We start from the raw sequence: 14,766 nt of genomic DNA on the forward strand, positions 1-14,766 counted from the left end.
CAAGTCATTAATGGGGGTATCCAACTTCTTTCTGGACGTATTTGAATAGGTTCTGCAGGTATGAATCCATCCGCATCTGGTACTCTAAGCCACATAAAGGCCCATGGCGGAGGATGTCAGAGACCATATTGGGGATGCTACTGATAAATGAACAAAATATGTCTATCAAATTAACTTTGAAATACTGCATTTGTGCTTAATAGATTAGTGTGCTGCTGTAGTGTGGCTGGAGAAGCTTTCTTTTATTGTGCATAATGGCAACTACAGAGACATACTGGTCAAACTGCTGGAAACGAGAGTCTTGGATGCTTGGGAGTAAATTGGACATCTGTCTCACTTACCCTAACCTCAGAGAACATCGTGGAAGAAGAGTTGGAAAGGATATAAGGAGCTACATGTCCGAGTGGAGTCCTGAGGTGGAACACTGTCTTGAGAGTGTGCAGCATTTTTGACCTCACAGCAGTTGTGTTTCCTGGCACAACTACACCGGAGTGAGCCTCTCAAAATCATGCCATGGGTGACAACTCATTCAACATCTATTATTGCCAATTCCTAAGTACTAGTACAATTGCAAATGTACTTTATGGGATGATTATAATGCTCCATAGCCTTTAAGAAATGAATTTTTACTGAGCCTTTTCAAGCACTGTGGGCACACAGGACACAGGTTTGGTTCCAAGCTCTGTAGAATGGACACAAAGACACACTGATGATTAAAGTACTACAGAGAAAACAGCAACATACTCTTTTCATCCATGTGGTCCCAGGAGAGCTTGTCTAGGAGGTAGGCAATATTATTATCTATATTTTCCTGTTGAGAAATTATTGGGAACAGTAGTTTCTGGCATAGAGCAAATACTGACTACCTGTTCCTTTAAGAAATGAATGGGAGAAGGTCTAGAGAGATAGCTCAGTGGTTAAGAGCACTGGCTGCTCTTCCAGAGGACCTGAGTCCAATTCCCAGCACCCACATGGTAGCTCCCAAGCATCTGTCATTCCAGTTCCAGGGGATTCAATGCCTTCTTCTGGCATCCACAGGGGCTAAATGCAGGTGGTGCGTAGACATAAATCCAGGCAAAACACCCATACACATAAAAACAGCAATAATAAGTAAAAATAAAATAAGAGTAAGCCTATATTATCTTTTTAACTTTCTTTTTATTTACTCTTTGTGTCTTTCATATCATGCATCACAATCCCATTCATTTCCCATTTTTGCGTATCCGCCCTCTGCCATTGCAGTGCCTCCCCACCATAAAATTTAAGAAAAGAAAAGAGAGGGGGGACAAATTTCATCATGGAAGCTGTAGTGTGATACAGTGAGTCACACAGTAAACCCTTTGTCCATATATCTTTACTTGCAAGTGAAAGAAAGAAATGAATGCAGGTCAGGTATGGTAACACATGCCTTTAATCCTAGCATTTAGCAGTCGGGTGCACCCCTAAGTCTCCTGAGTTCAAAGCCAGCCTGGTCTACATACTGAGTTACAGAACAAACAGGGTTCCATAGAAAAACCCTGTCCAAAAAAGAAGAGAAAGAAACTAATGCATGCAGAGCCATTGAAATGGGAAGATAGCTCTGTGGGTGAAGGCACTTACTTGCCAGCAAACCTGATAATCTAAGTCCAGTCCCCAGAAACATGGTAGAAGGAGAGAAGCAACAACTACAAGTTGTCCTCTGACCTCCACAGGAATGCTGTGGTCTGGGGTCTTAAACTGAATCAAAATAAGCAAAGGAAAATGCAAGCTGAGCACCAGCATTCACATACACACACACACACACACACACACACAGAGAGAGAGAGAGAGAGAGAGAGAGAGAGAGAGAGAGAGAGAGAGAGAGAGAGAATATACATGCATAAATAATAAATAAATGAATGAATGAAATGTAAAGGGCATGTTTTCAACATCAGGGAAAAGGTGAATGGATGTAAAAAAATTGGCTTAAGCGCACAGAGCTAGCTAGTCCAGTGTCTTAAACTGAATCAAAATGAGCAAAGGAAAATGCAGGCTGAGCACGGGCATCCATCTCCCTCTGCTTCCCGACTGTGGAAATAAGGAGACCAGCCGCCACCTTGCAGGCTTCCTGCCGCAACGTCTGAGAACCTCTGTAGCTGCCTCACCTTCACCACCATTAGGACTTGTCCTTTCCAATTGTGAGCCAAACCTAACCTTTCCTTAAGTGGCTCCTAGTCCCTTGTCAGATATTGGTCACAGCAATGAGAAAAGTAACTAATGTGGAAAGCTGACATTGCAACGCTTGACCTTGTGGTCCATAGGCCTTTTTAAAATTGTTTTTATGATTTCTAGGAGGGATGTGGAAGAATTTGGTGCTGCATGCTAGAGAAGCTGTAGAATGTTATAAGCAGAGTGGTACGTGGTTTTGGTTGGTTTTGTTTCTGTTTTCTGAGATGCAGTCGTATGTCACCCAGGCTGGCTTTGAACTTACTATAGGCCATAATTATACTGAACTTCTGATCCACCCGCCTCTTCCTCCTAAGTGCTAGGATTTTGCAGGCATGCTGCACCATGCACGGTTTATGTGGTGCTAGGAATGAAACTCGGGACTTTATTTGTGTATGCCAGGCTGAGTTAAACCCCAGCCCCACATGCAGAGCTTAATGAAATATTCTGGTGGGAGAGTAGAAGATCAGAAGGTTAGAAAGGCTGTAGCAAAGACTGGAATCCCAAGGTTTGAGAGGGAAACAAGGAAGGACTTTATTGGAAACTGGCTGAGAGTGAGGACATTCATGCTATGTTGTGGCAAAAGTTCACACAGCTCTGCAGAGCCTCCTTGTTTATCACAGAGCCTCATTCTTTTCTGAGAAGCTAACCTGTTTTTCTTCTTTATCTTTTTCTTTCAGATACTGACCCAAAGCCCAAGCATGCTCTTCCTGACTCCCCGGGCATTCTTTCTCTGCCTTGCCTCCCTCGCTTTCTTCTACCGTGTGGCTGCTTGCTGACCTCTATTGCAAATGGCATTTTCTCTTTCTCATCCCCATCTCCCTCCTCCCAGCACCTGTGAAAATTTACAACTTGTCTGCCCTTTTGCTTTCCCTCAGACGCTAATCAAATTGCCCTTGACCTTTCTTCTGTGTCTGTTAAAATACATTTTATTAAGCAGACTAGGAACCCAAAAAGGAAACCTCAATTTCCCCAGTAATATTAAACACAAGAACCCCTGGTATACTTGTTTCTTAACTGTTAAGATCGGTGAAGTTCTCTGTGGGCTGGGATCAGGAGGCAGTTTCTCATGACAGATTGCTTTTGGCCTCTATATTTTCCTGCTGCCAGCTCCAAGGGAAGCTCTGAAATGAAAGCTCCACCTTATTCTGAGTTGTATTGGGTTTTGAGGCAGACCCTTGCCATCCCATTTCTAGGCCATAGGAGATTCTGAAAAGCTCCATTTTTTCAGAATTGCATTTCTGCTGTTTTACCTTTGTTACCACTAAGGCTGTATGCTGGGGGGAATTCTGTTCCCCCAGACAGTGGCTCTGTTGCTGCTGCTAAAGGTAGTTCTAACTACATCTCTATCAGTCTTAATAAAGCTCGAGATTCCAAGGCCAGGGTGAAATCCCACAAGCTCAGAGACTTAGAGTAGCAACTGGCTAACTTTCTCCCTTAGCTGGCATCCTGGAAGCCACCCCCTTCCACACTGTCCCAACTGAAAAAACCCATGCTATGCTCCTCCCTGCTACTTCCTCTCAACCAGTTGCCAACCCCACCTGTCTGAGCCCAGGTTAATTTTATTAATGCAAATGCAATACATCTTTACATAGTTAAGCAAATGAAGCATAAAGGAATGTCACACATCTTTGCCTAGTTAAACAAATAGTCCACAAGAAGTTCCAGGATTCAGGGAACATTGAGAGGTCTTGGCAATTCAGAAGTCTCAGCAACAGGTTTCCAAACCTTCCCACTGGGTAACGCATAGAATGTCTTGTGAAATGCTTCTTTTGGGTCTGGGAGTCACACAAATATTGAGGACCAGGCCACCGAAGTTAGATGAACAGAGGCAAATTTATTCCATCACCTCGGGGTACAAGAACTTCTAACTAGTTAGGGCCATGGGCAGGTTGGGCTCTGACACTGTGACCCCAAACAGAAGTAGTCCCTTTTTAAAGCAAAAGCCACAAGTAGGGGGGTCAGGGATGATATAAGAAAGAATTTTTACAGTTTGAGGTTGAGTCCTGGGTGACCGTACATTCTAGGAATTTACAACTTGTGATAACATTTTACAACTAGTAGTACAGTTTGTGATAACAAGGCGTTGGTACAGTCTTAACAGGGGGGTTGTAAAAGCTTGTTTACACACGTCTGTGGTTATCTTAACACAGCTCTTGACATAGCTGGTGTCTTTATTTTTATCCAGCTGTTCTTGTAACTGCAGAGGATAGGACAAGGGTCATGCAATAGAGGAAGTGGGGTAGGTGGCTAATGTTTTTTAGTTATGTGGACTCCACATTTCTAGCGTTCCTTGTTTCCTGAGGTCTCCTTTTCTGGCACCTGAGAAGTGTTAAAAAGATGGACTCCAGCCTTGCAGCTCAAAAGAAGTCCTATTTCTGTGAAATCCATGGTTCTAAGAACATTATTGAGGTGCTGTGTCCTAGGGGATTTTTATATTGTGTAGGTAGAAACAGTATTGTCAGAATGATGCCATGTTTTATTCTAAGAACTAATGGAAAGGACACTTTAACCCAGAACTGAGGGTTAGCCAGGCTGTGAACTACAGACAGTGGAATTGTGGACAAGATGGCTCCCTGTCTACTCCTCTAGACATGAAATGTTTCTAGTTCAGGCAGTGCTCACTTCTAAACACTTTCTGTTTAGTGGAGATAAGAATTTCTGCAAGTGTGAAATATTGAAAACTGATGAGACCCATGGCAAATTTCGTCCTGGATATTTTAATATTAAAGTTTTAATTTTAATTTTTTTATTACAAACACAAGTTGAAGAGGCTGTGGATACAGTGTGATGGCAAAGTGCTTGCCTGGAAATATAAGCAAGTGCCCCTTATTTGAAATGCCACTGACCAGAAGCATTTCCAGTTTGGGCTTTTTTTTTTTTTCCGGATTTGCTAATATTTGCATATACATAATGAGATATCTTGGTGAAGGGGCATAGGTTGAAACATTAAGTTCATTTATATTTCGTATGTTTCTTGTCCACACAGCCTGAAGTTGACGGTACACATTTTGAGTCTACCTATCTTTGGACTGCAGCTAGTCATAGGAGGCCAGGTGTGGATTTTGTCATTTGTGGGATTTTATGGGCGCTCAGAAAGTATGCTTTTGACTTGTGGAGCATTTTGGATTTCAGAATGTCAGATGAGGGGATGTTCCAGCTGTCTATGTATCTGTTTCTCAGTAAACATATAGCATGTCATGACCACGTATAGGCTATCATAGTCGAATGAAGATTTTATAAGATAGTATTAAATGTTGATACTGCAGACTTCCTAGACAATGAGCATTCCCTCCCCCTGAATCGAATGTCCTCTCTCCTTAGGTTTCCCTCTCTTCTTAGCGATTGCCTTGGTTTTTCTCTCTCTGTCAGTTGTCTAGCAATTCATCATTAGACTTATGATTTCCCCTAAAAGAGTAGCTCTCCTTAAATCCTCCCTGGAAGATGTTTGTGTGGAAGCAATTCAGCTTCTGATGTGTATCCTTTCAATCAGAAACTGCGTAGTTCATAAAGGACATCCCCTAAGGACACAAGCCTTGGAAGTTTCCAAACAAATCTCCCTGTTCTCAAAAAATAGATAGTAGAGCTGCATTTAGGAGACGAGGATCCGTCCTGGATCACGTTTATGTGTCCTCGGTATTTTACCACAGAACCTGGGCGAGTCAAGGTATTCGTTCTTAGTGTCAGTGATACCAAAACAGAATTGTGCAGAGCCAAGCCAAAGAGACTTTTGAGGGGAGATTGCCCTGATGGCTGTCTATGTATGCTTCCTCTTCAGTGACTGTGGCTTTTGCCTCCTAAATCTGCTCCAAAGCTATCCTGTTATTCATCATGCTCCCAATGTCTGTCTCAGACCTCAGTTCATTCAGCCTGAAGAATAGAATGGTACTGTGTATTCTGGATTATTTCATGATTGCATAATACATACAAGTAGAATATCTTAATCATCCTAGTGTCGTCTCAATAAAGACACTGAGGTGAATAAGTTAATAGCTTTTAAATTAAAATGTAGAAACCTTTTTAAACATTTTATTATATTTACCTTTTTGGTTGTCTTTTGTTATGCTAATTTTATATTTCTTTTGTCACATAAATTAATTGAAATGTGCTTCAAATTTAAAGGTTATTCAATTTTACTATAACTATTGTTGCACAGCTGCATATAGCACATTGGTATCCAGAAATACTAAAACTTCTAAAGTTTCAAAAAAGACTCAGTTCTAATTAAATCCTTCCTCACATTAGTGTTCATAATGGTCCCTACCTACAGCAAGAAAGCACACTAAAAAGGAGTTAGAACTGCCCTCTTCCTCGATATATTACATTAATCTGTTAGATGCTATACAGAGCAAAATTCAAAATAAAATAGAGTTCTTGTCACAGAAGTCACCATGTAAATGGGGACAGCATAAAAACCTGCTGGTCATATCTATCACCCTTTGTCTAGCTTTTATGGCTTAATATATGTTATTATAGTTCTCTAGACTATTCTAGTTATGCTTCGGTCTGAGTAATTTCTATTATTTGTTAAGTCTCCTTTGAAAGGTTATATGGTTTCTGTTTGTTTTTTTCCCTAAGAATTAACAGATGAAAGACAGATTTCCAACATGAATATTAAGTAGTTGCCAAGGTATTTGAGTTGTTGGGGGAATCTTCTCTCAAAGGAGACTTGATGCAGGACTGATACACCTCCAGGTAATCTTTTGACAGTGAGTAGTGGAAAGATAAGACAAGCCTTATTCCAGCTTCTGGCTTGTCTTACATTGTGATCTCTTCTGCCATTTGCTTCTGGCAGTGTGATGCTGGCCACTATGAGGTTCTCCCCTTAGGCCAAAACTGCTTATAATCCTGTTAGCTAAATAAACATACTTCCTTCACAAGCTCTCAGCTTGCCATTATTTGCTATAGCAACAGACTAAGATAAAATTCAGTAAGTTGGCCCCATGATATGAATGTTCAGAACATCCTCCTTTTCTTGGGTGCCTTCCACCGCTTACTACAGTTTCTTGTTCTTCTGCCTATTTCTCTCAACACATCATGAGCTCCATAAGCATTGAGAAAAGGATGCTTTCTCATTTCTTTATACAGAGACTACTTCAGTGCAACAGTTTGTGGGTTTACTTCATAGGAAAATAAAATGCAATCAGAAATAATGCATCCACAAAATTTTCCTCACTGTCAAAGGTGGGTGAGCCACCATAATAAAAGATAAGAATTTACCTTACCTTCCTCACCTTCTTCATTCCTTCTTTTTAAAATTTTATGTTCTTTTTAATTTTTTCTGAAACCTGTGGGACTTATTATTTAGGAATTAGATATTTGTGTAATGAATTCAAATGAACATACACACAGAAGGGTGTGCTATACCATACGTTTTTAAATTCTTTAATATAATTACATAACTTACCCCCTTACCCCCAACCCACACTTCTTGCTCCCAGGCCTTCTTCTTTTTTATGTTTTTGAAATTTAAAAAATTTAATTTATGTGTACGTATTCCTGTATGTATGTCTGTGTACCATGTATATGTCTAGTGCTCTAGAAATGGTGTTACAGGTGGTTATGAGTCTCCATGTGGTGCTGGGAACTGAACCCAGGTCCTTTGGCAGATCATCAAGTGCTCTTAACTGCTGGAGCCATCTCTTCAGCCCTCCCTTCTTTCTTTTCAGATGGTCTTTCTTTCGTCTTCATTTTCTTTGGCTGTTCCCTCTATACTCTTTATGTCCTGAGCTAAAGTGATCCTCTTGTCTCAGAGTCCTTAATAAATGACACTACAGGCAAGTACCATCACGTATGGCAGACATTTCTCTCTCTCCCCCTCCCTCTCCCTCTCTCTCTGTCCTTCCCTCCCTCCCTCCCTTCTTCCTCTCTCCCTCCCTCCCTCCTTCCTCCCTTCTCCCTCCCTCCTGTACTCCCTCCCTCCTTTTTCTCCCTTTTCCTCCCCCTGTGTTTCTGAGTTACTGAGACAAACCCATCAAAATGTCCTTTTCCTTATATGCTAAGCAAAACAAGAGTTTTGGTAGCCCGGAATTTTTGTTTTAAAAACAAAACAAATAAGCAAAACCCCAGAACCAGAAGAAACAAAAATCCCAACTGGATATAGGACCTGATGTAAATTTCTGAAAGATGGGCTATTTTAATACAAATAGAAAGTGACAGGTTGTTTTTATCTGCCTGACATTGGTCTTCCAGCTTGTAATTGGTTTCTGCCAGAGACTCTGAGAAAGTCAGCATCAACCATCCCCTTTGTATTTATCCAGTGTTATAGGACAGCATCCAATAATGTGATGTTACTGACATAATCCCATAGAAAGTGATATGTTACTGCTTGTCCCACGCTGTAAACCTGACTTCTGAGGACTGAATTTAGTTACGCACAGCCCAGAGTTACACATTCTCGTTACACAAAACAGTTAAGAAAAGAAACCTTTGGAGTAGATGTGGGGATATAGAGGAAAAGGTAGAAACTCCCATTTCCTTACCTATGTTCCTGTGGTAAACTGGACTTTTTCTTCAAAGAAAAAAAAAGGGCATAGATGGATGGTTCCATAAAAGCACAAGGGTAGATGAAGAAATCCTATAGGTTATCAATATGTTGACAGCAAAAACAAGAGCCACAAAATAGAGAACACAAAAACTGTTAGAACTGAAGGGAGTGACGTCAGTACTCTGCACACAGCATCTGACAGAAGGAATTTTTGACTGGATTATGAAGCAAAAGTCAATTCTATGTAATTCTTTAAGTAGGTTTCTGAGACCTACTTAAAGTAATTAACTCAGAAATATTGGATTGCAATTACGTTACTATTCAAAAATGACTTGTCACTTCCTCAAGGCGACTCTCAGCAGGGGCACAGTGCACGTACCTGATGAACTCACACATGTCTATGTGACTTAGTTTGTTCTATAGGATGGACAGTCCAAACTAACAACTTCTAAATATCAATAACACTATGTCACTAAGGTTTATTGACATGTCAGATACATTTCATCCTAGGTCTTGCCAATAAGCTTGTGAAGTTATCTCTTTTTACCTCAAAGCAAAAGTTTTAAGAGCTGAACAAATCTTAAATGGAAACTTCACCATGAAATACAAATATTGTGGAGAATAGGAATAGCCAACTATGAAGAGGAGTGTGTGTGTGTATTTGTGTGTGTGTCCATGTGTCCTACTGTAGCACAGCACAGCCATCCTGATGTTGCAGCTAAAAGTAGGTGACATTTTTAGCATGCTATTAATGCATTAATTTTATTTCTATTACATTTATTTATCTATTTTTGTGGGACATGTACATGTGTGAAGATAGAGAACAACTTGTGGGAATCAGTTCTTTTCTTCAATCAGGTGGGTCTTATAGATCAAACTTAGGTTGTCAAGCTTGGCACAGCTTGCCTTTAGTTGCTGGGCCATCTCACAGGCCTTATGTATTTATCTTTTTTTTTCTGGTTTCTTTGTTGATATTTTTTCCCATTTTGTGGTCCTAGGGTTCGGTCCTAGACTTTTATAAATTGTGGGCAAGCACTCTACCACTAGCCACAATAAGTCCATATTACTTTCCTTTATTAAAAAATATTTCACACAGGACCTCGCTTTGCAATCCAGATGTCCTGCTTCTATTCCCTGTGCTTTGGCGTCAAGCATAAAAAAGGTTTTTCTTAAGTCAATGACACAAAAAGACGTTTTCTTCTTTTTTGTAAATTATTTCTCACATTTCTCTATACAGTTGTGTATTTCTTTTATTTTGAGTTCATTTTTGGATATAGTGGGTAGAAGGTATCTGACTGTTTTCTATGTGTTTATCTAGTTGCTTCTTAATGTGTTTTGAACTTATTCATATATTTTATGTGCTTGTTCATATTATCTTTGAAGTCATTGATTGATGTTTGAATTCTTCATCTGTCATTTTTAAAATGTTGTGTCTTTAGATTTGATAATTGAAGATGTATGATCTTTTGGAGGAGTTGTATAGCTTTGTTTTTTTCATGTTTCAGTGTTACTATTTGTTGAGACAGCTATCTCTTCTGATGTTATTTTGAAGGTGTTTTTTGTTTTGTTTTGTTTTTTTTTTAGTGAGCAGTACCCATTTGGGGCCTTAATACATGGAACCCCTCAGAGAGAAGAACATTAATGATATCAAACCACTAGCTTGGAGTTGTCAGTCTCTGCTGTGGTTAACCTGTTTCTCATCAAAGAGTAGAGCCGCCAGCCAAGAAGCCCTTTACCATCTGTCTAAGTCTCAGATTGCCTCGGTTTGAATCCATCCCACCTCTATCCATCTCTGCCTTCCTGTGGCCATTGCCCACCCAAAGACTGTGGTTGGTTGATTATAGGATCCCTGACTTGGAGTTGTTCCTTGTTCTCAATTCTTTCAGGGTAGCTCAATCTTTGGCATAGGCTATAGGCTCCTTCTCAAGATGTCACATGGCCACAGTCTTCCAGATATGGGACATGTCAAAATATATCTGGTCTTCATTGCTGACCTGCCTCATTTGAACCCCCAAATGAATTTTTGCTTCCTAAGACCTATAGGCTCATCCTGTACACAATCCCCTCATTCCTTTTTAGCCATGCTTCTGGCTTGCCTCATGGATGAGGTTTCTGTTTTTGTTCCCTCTACCTGAGTCATGTGGCAGGAGCCTTGGGATGCTACCTCCTTTTGCTGAGTTTTCCTTCTTTCTTTTTCCATGCCTGGTGACCTATCACCCTTGCCTTGTGATTTCCACTCTTTCTCTCTGCAATAGAAACTACTCTTTGTTATCCCAACATGAACCGTGACATATGCAGTCAGCTTAAAGTCTGCCATTTACTCCAGAAGTCCCTCTCCAAAATTATTAAACATTGTATTATTAAATGTAGTCACATGCCGTGTGACAAATGCTGATCTCGAGGAAGGGGGGCGCATGTCTCTTGAGTCTAGGCCCCCAGCGGTCCCCTGGCAATCAGCCTGAGCAATGGTTCCTGGATACATTGTTCCCTAAAGACCAGCCTTCCGTGGATGGTTGGCAAGACCTCTGCTTCTTTCTTCTTTCCTGACAATAACAACCTCCCTGTGCCTGGACTCCCGTAGACGCTCGCTTGATGTACCTGATAACTCCTCAGCTGTTACACCGACACTGCCCCAGTGATTCAAGCCCTTAGACAGATAGCACAAAAAACCCCTACTTCAATGGGGACACTCATAGATGGATTAGAAAAGAAAGAGCTAATGATTCAGGTTCCCACAGATTCTAAGGAAGAAAATGTAAAAGTAAAAAGATTGTTAGGTAACCCTCACTCAGCTCATACAAACTCACAAAAAAACTTAAAAAACTGACAACCCCCACAAAAATGGTTAAAAAGTACATTCAATACCGTATTAATGAAAAATCCATATTAAAATCCGTATTAACGTTAAAATCCCAGAAGTAGAAATTACTTAGATCCACCCCCTTTTACAGGGGCTTATAACTATAAAGAAAATCGGTTGGGTAAATCATGGGAAAAAAATGTTATAAAATCAATTGCCTTTTATGGAAAGGCTGGTTAGAAGCAGAAAGGTATGGTGTACATATGATAGGCAGACAAGGTCAGCTATATTAAGGGGTATAGCACCTGTGCTAAAGAGGTGGGCTAAGGCTCTTGGCGAGGACTTTGTAACTGTCTCTGATAAATTACTAGAAATGGATCACTAGTTATTGAGTGTGTGATCTGGCTCTTAGGGTTCAGGCCACAGCATGTCTCTGTCTGAAAGGATTAATCATTCTGAAAACCACATTGTGTGACCACAAAAGATTGCATCTATTGTTTTCCTTTTGCCCCTGGACTTAGTTCCTTGTTAAGATTGTACAAAATCTCAGCCTGATGTTCAGTGAATTTACAGCAATTTCACAGCATACTCTGGTGTCTGTGTCTGTCTGTCATCGCCGAATCCCAATTATCCTGAACACCTTCACCCCATTCTCCCTTGGTCTGGTGGCCCTACTGAGACCCAGTCCGCGGCAGTCACAATATTAGGTCTCTTGGAGTTATTTCTGCCATGTAACTGAAATTCTGTCTTCTGTCCAACATTCCTTAAGCCTTGACCCAGCCCTCTGGTAACAACCTTTCTATAAAACCATTGCTTCTATGAGATCCACTGTGTTAGAGACCACGTTTAAGTTAAAACAGAATGAAGCATTTGTCTTTATATGTACCTGAATTGGCTAACTTAACACAACGTTGTCCGGTTTCTTCCTCATTTTTCCAGTGGCAGAATCCCCTTTGATGAAACTTCCCAGGACTCTGCCATGCCTTCACATTGCAGCCCATCACCACTCTGCTGGAGTGCTCCCTCACTGGAGAAAACAGGAGCAACCATGTTGCTCAACATGCTTATGTACTGTATTCTAACAAACACTCGCTTCCATTGGCTTTATGTCTACAGTCTCAGAAATCATTGCTTTATATAAACTGATGACTTACCGCATTTGATTAGGATGTAAAATATTAACTTTTTCTTATGTTGTAGTCAGAGATAAAACCTCTAGAGTTGAAATTCCTTTTCTATGGGAATATAAACCATCTGTATTTAGCAAGATTTTCCTTAAAACTCACAAGATGAAAATTGGAAGTAAGATTTATAGCAAACTGTTTTAAGAAAAATATTTCCTGCCCCTCAGAAAGAGGGCCTTCAGAAAGGCAGTTTCTCTTTTTCTTTCTGGCATTGTTATGCCTGGATTTGAGTCCCGAACATTACTATAAAGATAAGAATTCTGACCACAGTGTTCCTGCAGTAGAAATACTTAAAGTCCACAAATTAGACTTCTACCCTGGACTGTGTGTATGTATGTAGAAATTGTCACTCCTGGAGTGATCCTGACATGGCTTCCTTCTGAAAATGACATTTCCTCTGTACCTCCAGCATGCATTTACTCTGGTCTTGCTGCACGCCAGACATTAGCCAGTATAAAAAATATTTCATATTATGGTTTCAATTGTGCATAAATTGTACATAAGCTATTCGTTAACAGTGGACAAGCCAATGTCCCCTGCTGTGTGGCTACCATTTAGCGAAACTGAATGACACATAACCAGCTACCTGGAAGCCACAGTACAAAACTGCATTTTCTAAAATTGTCCACAGGACTATCTTTCATGTCTCATGCTGTTATGCAAGGTGTCACCTCCTCCGCCTAGAGATGCAGTTTAATTACCCACTTGAATCTGAAAGGGCTTATGACTCAACTCCTAATCAATAGAGGATGGAGGAAGTGACTCAACATGAGCTCTGTGTGTTGGTCATAGAGAGTGATGTGACATCTACCTTGTTTACAAAAAATGCTCCTCAGAGCCTGAGTCATCGAGTGTGGAGCCTGACTGCTGTGCAGCCTACCAGAAGTATCATGAAACTCCAGACGTCAGTCCTCTCAAAATGGCCTGCCAGGGATGTTAGTGAATGCCCCTCAGTGGAGCCAGCCCTCAGACAGTCAGGCTTTTCCAACTAAGGTTACAGGAAGGATGGGGAACAGGTCATATCTGCTGTGTCCTTGCTAAATTCCTGACTTTGAAATTCCGTACTTCAAGGAAATGGTGGCTATTTTTATGTACTAAGTTTGTGGTGGTTTGTTATTCAGACAAGAATGTGAACATATGACATAAGCACCACTCTAGTCCCAAAGCCATTCTTCTACCATATAGTCAAATTACCCTGATGGATTTCTTTATGTATATTTCATATATATATATACCTGTTCTGTTAGTTACTTTTCTGTTGCTATGATGAAATACCATGACCAAGGGCAACTTAAGGAAGAATTCATTTTAGCTTATGGTTCCAGAGGGCTAGATGTCCACCATGGCAGAGAAGGCATGGGTGCAGGAGCAGGGAGCTGAGAGATCATACCTCTGCTGCACACATAGAAAACAGATAGAGCAAACTGGTAGTGAGACAGGGAAGGCTGTAAACGTTCAAGGTCTTCCTCGGCAGTGTAACTCCTCCAGCTGGGCTTCACATCTGGGAAGTTCCATAACCCACCAGCTGGGAAACCAAGTGGTCCAATACACAAGCCTCTGGGAAGGTTTCTTATTCAAACCACCACATCTATAAACAAGGTCTTTATCTCTCTCATCAATGTGAGGGCGAGCTTTTGGAGCATCAAATCCATAGAACTCAGCAAGCAGATATTCTTTGAAACAGTAGTTATCAAAAGGCATTTAATTTACCCTGAATAAAATAACTTATAGGACCTTTGTTCCCATTGCAAAAACTATCTTTTCAAATACTCTGATACCAAATTTATCCAACAACCAAGCTTTCACGCAGACAAGCTAATGATCTGATTCTGTCTAGAGCAGTGGTTCCCAACCTTCCTAATTCTGTGACGCTTTAATAAAATTCCTCATGTTATGGTGACCCACAACCATAAAATTATTTTCCTTGCTACTTCATAACTGTAATTTTGCTGCTGCTATGAATTATAATGTAAATATTAATGGAAATAGAGGTTTGCCAAGGAGGTTGTAACCCACTGATAGTTGAAAACCACTGATTTAGAGATTGATCTATGGTGGTTGTTCTTTTGGTTATGAATGAGTAAATTTATTAAGAGTATAGCAAGCAAGAG

The sequence above is a fragment of the Peromyscus eremicus genome, chromosome X (assembly GCF_949786415.1).
Source record: "Peromyscus eremicus chromosome X, PerEre_H2_v1, whole genome shotgun sequence".
Classification (NCBI taxonomy): domain Eukaryota; kingdom Metazoa; phylum Chordata; class Mammalia; order Rodentia; family Cricetidae; genus Peromyscus; species Peromyscus eremicus.